Source organism: Plecotus auritus (genome assembly GCF_963455305.1).
Source record: "Plecotus auritus genome assembly, chromosome: X".
In the NCBI taxonomy this organism is placed as follows: Eukaryota; Metazoa; Chordata; class Mammalia; order Chiroptera; family Vespertilionidae; genus Plecotus; species Plecotus auritus.
In genome coordinates, this window is record NC_137784.1 from 140,959,695 (window position 1) to 140,968,089 (window position 8,395).

Genomic DNA, 8,395 nt, shown 5'->3' on the forward strand with positions numbered 1-8,395 from the left:
CGATTCTGGTCAGGGGCATATGCCTGGGTTGTGGGCTCAATCCCCAGTAGGGGATGTGCAGGAGGCAGCTGATCAATGATGCTCTCTCATCATTGATATTTCTACCATCTCTCTCTCCCTCTCGCTTCCTCTCTGAAACCAATAAAAATATTTTAAAAAATCTTTTTCACAAAGAAAATTCCAGGCCCTGGTGACTTTACTGATGAATTTTATCAAACATTTTAAGCAGAAATAATACAAATTCTATGCAAACTCTTCTAGAAAACTGATGAGAGAATACTTCCCAACTCATTCTCTGAAGCCAATAATCCTTTAACAAAACCAGACAAAAACCAATATCCATCACAAACACAGATGCAAAAATTCTCAACAAAAATTTGGCAACAATATATAAAATAATAAAATATTATCAGCAAGTGGGCTTTTCCCCAGGAGTACATGATTAGTTTTACATTTAAAAATCAATCTATGTAATTCATCTTATTAGTAGACTAAAATAGAAAAACCATATAATTGTCTCAATCAATGCAGAAAAATCATTTATAAAATTCAACATACATTCCTAAAAAAACATAAACCCTCAGGACACTAGCAATAGAACGGGGACATCCTCAATCTGAGAGAGGGAATCAATGAAAAAAACCTTCAGTTAACATCATACTTACTTTCCCCTAAAATAGAAACAGGCAAGGATGTGTGTTCTGACTGCTTTGTTCCATTCAACATTGCACTGAAGGTTCAATGCCAAGAGTCAAGAAAAAGAAAGAAAAAGCATCCAGATAGGAAAGAAGCAGTAAAATAGTTTTTATTCAGAGATAACATAATTATTTATGTAGACAATCCCAAGGAAGCTACAGAAAAATTTCAACAGGATCTTTCTTGCAGAAATTGGCAAGCTAATTGTAAACTTCATCTAGAAATGCAAAGGACCTAGAAAAGTCAAGACAACTTTGAAAAAGAATAAATAACAAAGTTGGAAAACTTACACTACCTGATCGAAAGACTTCACAGAGGAGCCAGCAAAATGGGGGCCGAATGGGCAGACCTGTCGTGCACCTCCTCCCAGGGCCAGACTGGAAACACAACTAAATTCACCTGGAATTACCAACTGAGGTCCAGCTGAGGAGGAGACTTATATCAAGGAAGGACAGAAACACCTGGGGACCCTTAGGAGCAAAAGTGGCAGTTTCGTGTGTGTGTGCGTGTGTGTGTGTTTCTCCTCTCTGTGTTTTCCCCTTCTAAACCCAGAGCCCAGGAGTTTTCCTTTGTAACTACTCACCCGAGGCTGTGGTGCAGGGAGGGAGACTGGGTGGAGCAGCAGCCAGGAGCATCTGGTCGTAGGCCCCCAAACCTAAATGACCATTTTTCCCGAGAGTAACAGCCACTCCCAGCAGACAGAGGGGCAGGTAAAGGAATCCCCTACTCCCCCTACCCTAGCTGATACAGCCTGTCACACCCTGCATTTTGAGCTTTTCAGAGGAAACAAAAGAAGAGGCTGATTTAAGAGTTTGAACAGTTTTAAGGAGCCCTCAGAGACTGGATTAGGGGAGGGGCCGTCTGCCCCGCTACCATGGGAATGCAATCCCTATTAAAATACCAATGGCACATGGGGGATAAGGACACATATGTATGTAATACCTTAATCAATAAAGAAAATTAAAAACAAAATAAAATAAAATACCAATGGCATATTTCACAGATCTAGAACAGACGCTCCAAAAATGTATATGGAACCAAAAAGACCCTGAATAGCCACAGCAATCCTGAGAAAAAAGAACAAAGTTGGAGGGATCTCAATACCAGATTTCAAGCTGTATTACAAAGCCCTGTTCTCAAAACAGCCTGGTACTGGCACAAGAACAGACATATAGACCAGTGGAAAAGAACAGAGATCCAGAAATTGACCCAAGCCATTACGCTCAATTAATATTTGACAAAGGAGGCAAGAGCACACAATGGAGTCAAGACAGTCTCTTCAATAAATGGTGTTGGGGAAATTGGACAGATACATGCAAAAAAATGAAACTAGACCACCAACTTATACCATACACAAGAGTAAACTCAAAATAGATAACAGACTTAAATGTAAGTCATAAAACTATAAAAATCCTAGAAGAGAGGACAAAAAAAAATGGCGGTGGAATAGACAGACGTGTCCTGAGCCTTGTCCCGGAGCAGATAGAAAGAACAGCTGAGGGTTGCATGGGGAGCATTTGTTGGTGAGTTGAGGGACAGCTATATTCCAGGAGACGGTGGGAGACTGCTGGACGGGGCTCCCCTGACCAGGCAGCCCCCACTGCTGCTGGGTTCCCTCCCAGAGCGACCAACTCGGATGCAGAGACCACACCATCTTGAAGGGGAAAGTGGATGTTATCGGAAGCCTGAAAATCTATAACTGCGGCACCCACTGAACAGCTGCGAACCCCAGAGCACCGGTCCCCAATTGGCGCAAACACGCAGATTCAGAGGAGCTCTACACTCCACCATGGAAAGGTCAGATTTCACCTGGGATAAGGTGAGGTCTCTGGTCCCAACAGGACAGAGAAACGTGTGCACTGTGGGAGCTGGAGGACCAGGGGAAATCTGCGCCTAGAAAAATCCGTGGCTGTTGGGGCTGGCGTGATCCATGAATGTGGAAGGGGGTCCTCAGAGCTGCTAACAGAAGGGATCTCTAAAAAGCAACCCATTTTGATGTGACGCAAAAGGACAGCCTAAAAATTTTAAAAGTGTGCCGGCTGCTTAGACCCAAGGGGGAAAAAAAGACTGCACAGACTTGTGTGCATCCCCGGAGTTTGCACACTTAAGCTAGCTCTTTTTTTCTTTTTTCTTTCTCCTCTTTAAATCCTTGCTTCTGATTACTGAGCCCAATACATAGGATCACCCAGTTGGAGACACCCTAGGAGACTGCAGGGGAAAGTTGTGTTTCTGGAACCTGGGGATCAGAGCAGGGAGTGACCATCAGAGAACCAGCTCTGGGGCAGCCCACTCCCACAAACTGGTATTGAGTGCCACAGGGAAAGCAGGATCTAAGCACAGGCTAGAGAGGACCTATAGACCTGGAGGTCAATCCAGAAACACTGCCACCCAGGGGATAAATCAAAAATTGACTCTTGTGTAATCACAAATAAAGGAATACAAGAGAGTAAGACACACCGCCTGCTTAAAAATCAGGACTGGCTTACAACACTGAGGAGCAGTGGAACGCAGGGAACTGCAATACTGTCCTGACTGGGAAACAGGCGTGTCAAACAGAACAGTAGAGGAAGTGAATGACCTTCACTACTGCACATTTTTATTTTTATTTTTTTCATCTTTTACTTAAGAAACCAATTTTTCTTTTTTCCTCACTCGATTTTACCTTTTTAATTATTACATTTTTATTTTCAGTCAGTATTATTACTACTACTATTTTACCTTTTTTTTTAAAAAAAAGTGTCATTTTATTTTCTCTTTATTTTACTTTGGGATTAGTGTTCTACATTCTATTTTCATCTTTCCTTTAGCATCATTTTACTCTATCTCAACTTTACCTTTATGCCGTCACTCTCTTCCTAACTTTTCCCCTTTTGTTGTCCTGTTCCTCTTACCCTTTTCCTGCTTTAGATTTTCCCTATTCTTTCTTTTTACCACCTGTTAAAATTTCACCCTACTTATATATCTAATTTCCAATCCCCTGCTCCAAGTCCATACACACCTCTCTTCTCTGTCTTCACTAGACCAAAAAAAATTGTTTTTCTCTCTGTCCTTTTGTTGTTGTTTGCTTGAATGTTGATTATATTGATTTTTTATGCTTGTTTGTGATATTGTTTTGCTTATTCTTTTTGTTTGTTTTGTTTTTGTTTGTTTTTTGCTTCTGTTTTCCCTCACCTCACTTGAAATTAGTTGTTGTTTGTAGTTTGTATTCATCTCCAGGTACTTGTTGCTGGCATTTGCTGGGATTAGTGGCTGTTCTATTGGAGTTTTCTCCCCATGTAGTTTGTTCCCCTTTCTCTCTTAGTCTCTTTCTTGTCTCTCTTACTTTTTTTTTCCTTTTCCCAATTTCATTTTGACACGCCTTTTTTTTTTTTCCCTTTCTTTCTTTTTCCTCTTCTTCTTTCTCTCCTATGCCCTAATTTGCCTTTCTCTGGTGGTCACCTTTATTGGAGGTTATTAATATCGTGAATACATTTCTGTTCAGCGCCTTGTGTGTTGTACCTAGTAGTGCTGTATTTTGTGCCTTTAAATCAATGCAGGAGAGAGAGAACTACATAACCAGACAACCAGAGAAGAGAGATCATGGGGAGACAAAGAAACAGCCCGCATATGAAAGAAAAGCAGGCATCACCAGAAAAGGAAGTAAACGAAATGGAGGCAAGCAACCTTCCAGAGAAAGAATTCAGAGAAATGGTCATAAGGTGGCTGAAAGAATGGAAGACAAATTCAACAATATGTGTAAGAACCAAGAGGAAATGAAGAAGAACCAAGAAGAAATGAAAAATGACATCGCTGCTGTAAAGAACTCAATAGAAAGCATCAAGAGTAGACTAGAAGAAGCAGAGGACCGCATCAGTGAGCTAGAAGACAAGGTGGGAAAAAATACCCAAGTAGAGCAGCTTCTAAAAAAAAAAAAATTAAAAAGCAGGAGGAGAGCCTAAGGGAACTTTGGGACATGAAACAAAACAACATCCGCATAATAGGGGTTCCAGAAGGAAAGGAAGCTGAGCAAGGAATAGAAAACCTGTTTGAAGAAATAATGACAGAAAACTTCCCTGATATAGGGAAGAAAAACCCCACACAAATCCAAGAAGCTCACAGAGTCCCAAGCAAAATGAACCCCAAAAGACCAACGCCAAGGCACATTATAATTAATTTGGCAAACACCAACGACAAAGTAAGAATCTTAAAAGCGGCCAGAGAGAGACAGAAAGTTACCTACAAAGGAATCTCCATCAGACTAGTGACTGATTTCTCAACAGAAACTCATCAGGCCAGAAGGGAATGGAATGAAATATACAAAGTCATGCAAAGGAAGGGTCTGAATCCAAGAATACTGTACCCAGCAAGGCTATCAATCAAAATTGAAGGTGAAATCAGGAGCTTCACAGACAAAAAAAGGACTAAGGGAATTTATTACCACCAAACCAGCAATGCAAGAAATGCTAAAGGGTCTGCTGTAAAAAAAAAAAAAAAAAAAAATAGGAAGCGAAGCAAGAACACAGGGATAAAGAATAAAAATGGTGACAAATAAGTACCTATCAATAATAACTTTAAATGTAAATGGATTAAATGCCCCAATCAAAAGACATAGGGTAGGTTGGACCGCTCTCGTCGCCTCCTCCCCCCGGCTCCGCGGAGGGGGGAGGAGGGAGATGGAGACCCACATCTCATGCTTGTTCCCCCAGCTGCTGGCCATGATCTTGGCTACCTGGACGTCCGGGACAAGGGGCGCGTGGCGCAGGTGTGCAAGGCCTGGCGGGAAGCCGCCTATCACAAGTAGGTGTGGCGGGGGGAGGAGGCCAAGCTGCACCTGCGCTGGGCCAACCTGTCGCTGTTCCCCAGCCTGCAGGCCCAGGTCATCCGCCGGGTGCAGATCCTGAGCCTCCGCCGCAGCCTCAGCTACGTGATCCAGGGCATGGCCAACATCGAGAGCCTCAACCTGAGTGGCTGCTACAACCTCACCGACAACGGACTGGGCCACGGGTTTGTGCAGGAGAGCAGCTCCCTGCGCGCCCTGAACCTGAGCCTCTGCAAGCAGATCACCGACAGCAGCCTGGGCCACATAGCCCAGTACCTCAAGGGCCTGGAGGTGCTGGAGCTGGGGGGCTGCAGCAACAACACCAGCACCGGCCTGCTGCTCATCGCCTGGGGCCTGCAGCGCCTCAAGAGCCTTAATCTTCGCAGCTGCCGCCACCTCTCGGATGTGGGCATCGGGCACCTGGCCGGCATGATGCGCAGCGCGGGGGAGGGCTGCCTGGGCCTGGAGCAGCTCACGCTGCAGGACTGCCAGAAGCTCACCGATCTTTCTCTAAAGCACATCTCCCGGGGTCTGACGGGCCTGAGGCTCCTCAACCTCAGCTTCCTCCTGCACCTGTCGCACATGGGCAGCATTCGCAGCCTTAACCTGCGCTCCTGCGATAACATCAGTGACACGGGCATCATGCATCTGGCCATGGGCAGCCTGCGCCTCTCGGGACTGGATGTGTCGTTCCGTGACAAGGTGGGGGACCAGAGTCTGGCTTACATAGCGCAGGGGCTGGACGGCCTCAAGTCTCTCTCCCTCTGCTCCTGCCATATCAGTGACGATGGCATCAACTGCATGGTGCGGCAGATGCACGGGCTGCGCACGCTCAACATAGGGCAGTGTGTGCGCATCACCGACAAGGGCCTGGAGCTGATTGCTGAGCACCTGAGCCAGCTCACTGGCATAGACCTGTATGGCTGTACCCGAACCACCAAGCGCGGCCTGGAGCGCATCACACAGCTGCCCTGCCTCAAGGTACTCAACCTGGGACTCTGGCAGATGACGGACAGTGAGAAGGTCAGGTGAGGGTGGCAGCATCAACTCCCCTTGTCCCGCTCTCTTCATCATCCTGTCACCACCACCCTCCCTGCACTCTCAACTCCACATGCACACTTATTCGTAGATCATTGCAGTGGATGAGATGGGACAGTGACACGAAGCCTCAGGCTCATTTTCTCCTCCGTCCTCCAGCATCCCTGCCCGCTTACATGTCCATTCATTGCTTTTGGGGGTTCCTCTGCTACCCCTACCGTACTGCCCTCTCTTTTTCCCTGAGGATGAAGAGACTCAGCTACTTACCTATCCACTTCTCTCTACTGGGGAATGGAGGGGCCGACTGAGCTACTGTATCCCCACTACGTTGCATTTCAAAATGGGGGTGGGCGTGGGGAGTAACTAGTCCTTTGGCCCTGGGGAGTTGAAGAAAATGTCTGCCTTCACTTAAGCTTTCATTTGAATACTGTGATCTGGTTTTTATTTTGAAATGTATGAAATCAAACCCAACTACAACGGCCTTTTCACCCTTCTTCCACTTTGTAGCTAATCCCAGTCTCTTCTCATCATTTCTCTTTTTACAGTACTCTGCTATTCATGCTCATTTCATTTTTTTATTGTCCTTTTTTTCCTTTTTTAACGAGATTTGAAGTTATGGTCCTTTTTTTCTGCTGAATATATCATATATATATATATATATATATATATATATGTATATATATGTATATATATATATAAATTTTATATATATGTCTGGCTACCTCGTTTTAGTTTACTTTTTTCTCTGAAGCCCTGGAATTCTACAAGAGAGATATTTTGAGACTAAAACATTTTTTGTGCCTAGACTGGAAAGATGCCCATTGGATTTGTGTCTTTTTGTTTTGGCTTCTTCCCCACCCCATCCATCCAGTATGTCCCACTTCCACATTTTGGCTATAATTATTTTTCTCCTTGTCCATTGGGATTTGAGAGCCCAACAACGTTCCTAAATCTTGACTTAATTTATAGCACAAATGTGTGGGAGAAATGAGAGTTCGACTGTTTTGTTTGTTTAGATGCAGATTGTCTTGAAAATTATTATTATATATGCAAATTCTGCCCTACCCTCACCCTGTTCCAGGTTTCCTCACAAAAAAGGTCATACAGTGAGGCTTCCTGTTGGAAGCAGAGGAGCACAGTTGGCCCACAGAGCCCCTGGGGCTATAATGTGAAGGGGAGGAGACTGAAATTCATGTCTTATCTCTGTGCTGTTAATAAAATGGGAGTTTGTGGGTTTTAAAAATTGTTTCTAAATGGAGGAGTAGATGACTTTATTTTGCTGGGGGTTGGGACTTGTGGCTTTAAAAAAATCGCTTTTCAGTAGGATGTATATTTTTGTTGGATTTTTTTTTTTTTTTTTTAGAATTCTCCACAGCAACATTCGAGACCATGGAGTTAAAAGAAACCCAGAGACCTTTATCAATTAATTGTACTGTTTGTGAATTTGTATAAATAACAAAGATCCTCTTAAAACATTTATATTCTTACAGTAAAAGGTTAAACTGATATTTATATAATAAAAGAGGAAATATGAAGTATGTTTTTGAAAATAAAAAACACCAAAAAAAAAAAAAAAAGACATAGGGTAACGGATTGGATAAGAAAACACGACCCATATATCTGCTGTCTATGAGAAACCCACCTCAGAAAAAAAGATGCACACAGACTGAGGGTGAAGGGATGGAAAAAAGTTTTTCAGGCGAACGGAAATGAAAAAAAAAGCTGGGGTAGCAATACTTATATCTGACAAATTAGATCTCAAAGTGAAGGACATAACAAGAGATAAGGAAGGCCACGTCATAATACTAAATGGAGCAATCCAACAAGAAGAAATAACTCTGGTATATACGCACCCAAATACAT

General features: G+C 43.5%; 1 pseudogene across 1 annotated transcript; it reads left to right on the forward strand.

Moving 5' to 3' along the window:
* Positions 1-5,348: 5,348 nt before the first annotated feature.
* Positions 5,349-7,959, forward strand: LOC308239781 (F-box/LRR-repeat protein 14-like; annotated as a pseudogene). The gene is made up of 2 exons: positions 5,349-6,522; positions 7,896-7,959. The product of its transcript is annotated as an F-box/LRR-repeat protein 14-like (transcript).
* The last annotated feature ends 436 nt before the right edge of the window (positions 7,960-8,395 follow it).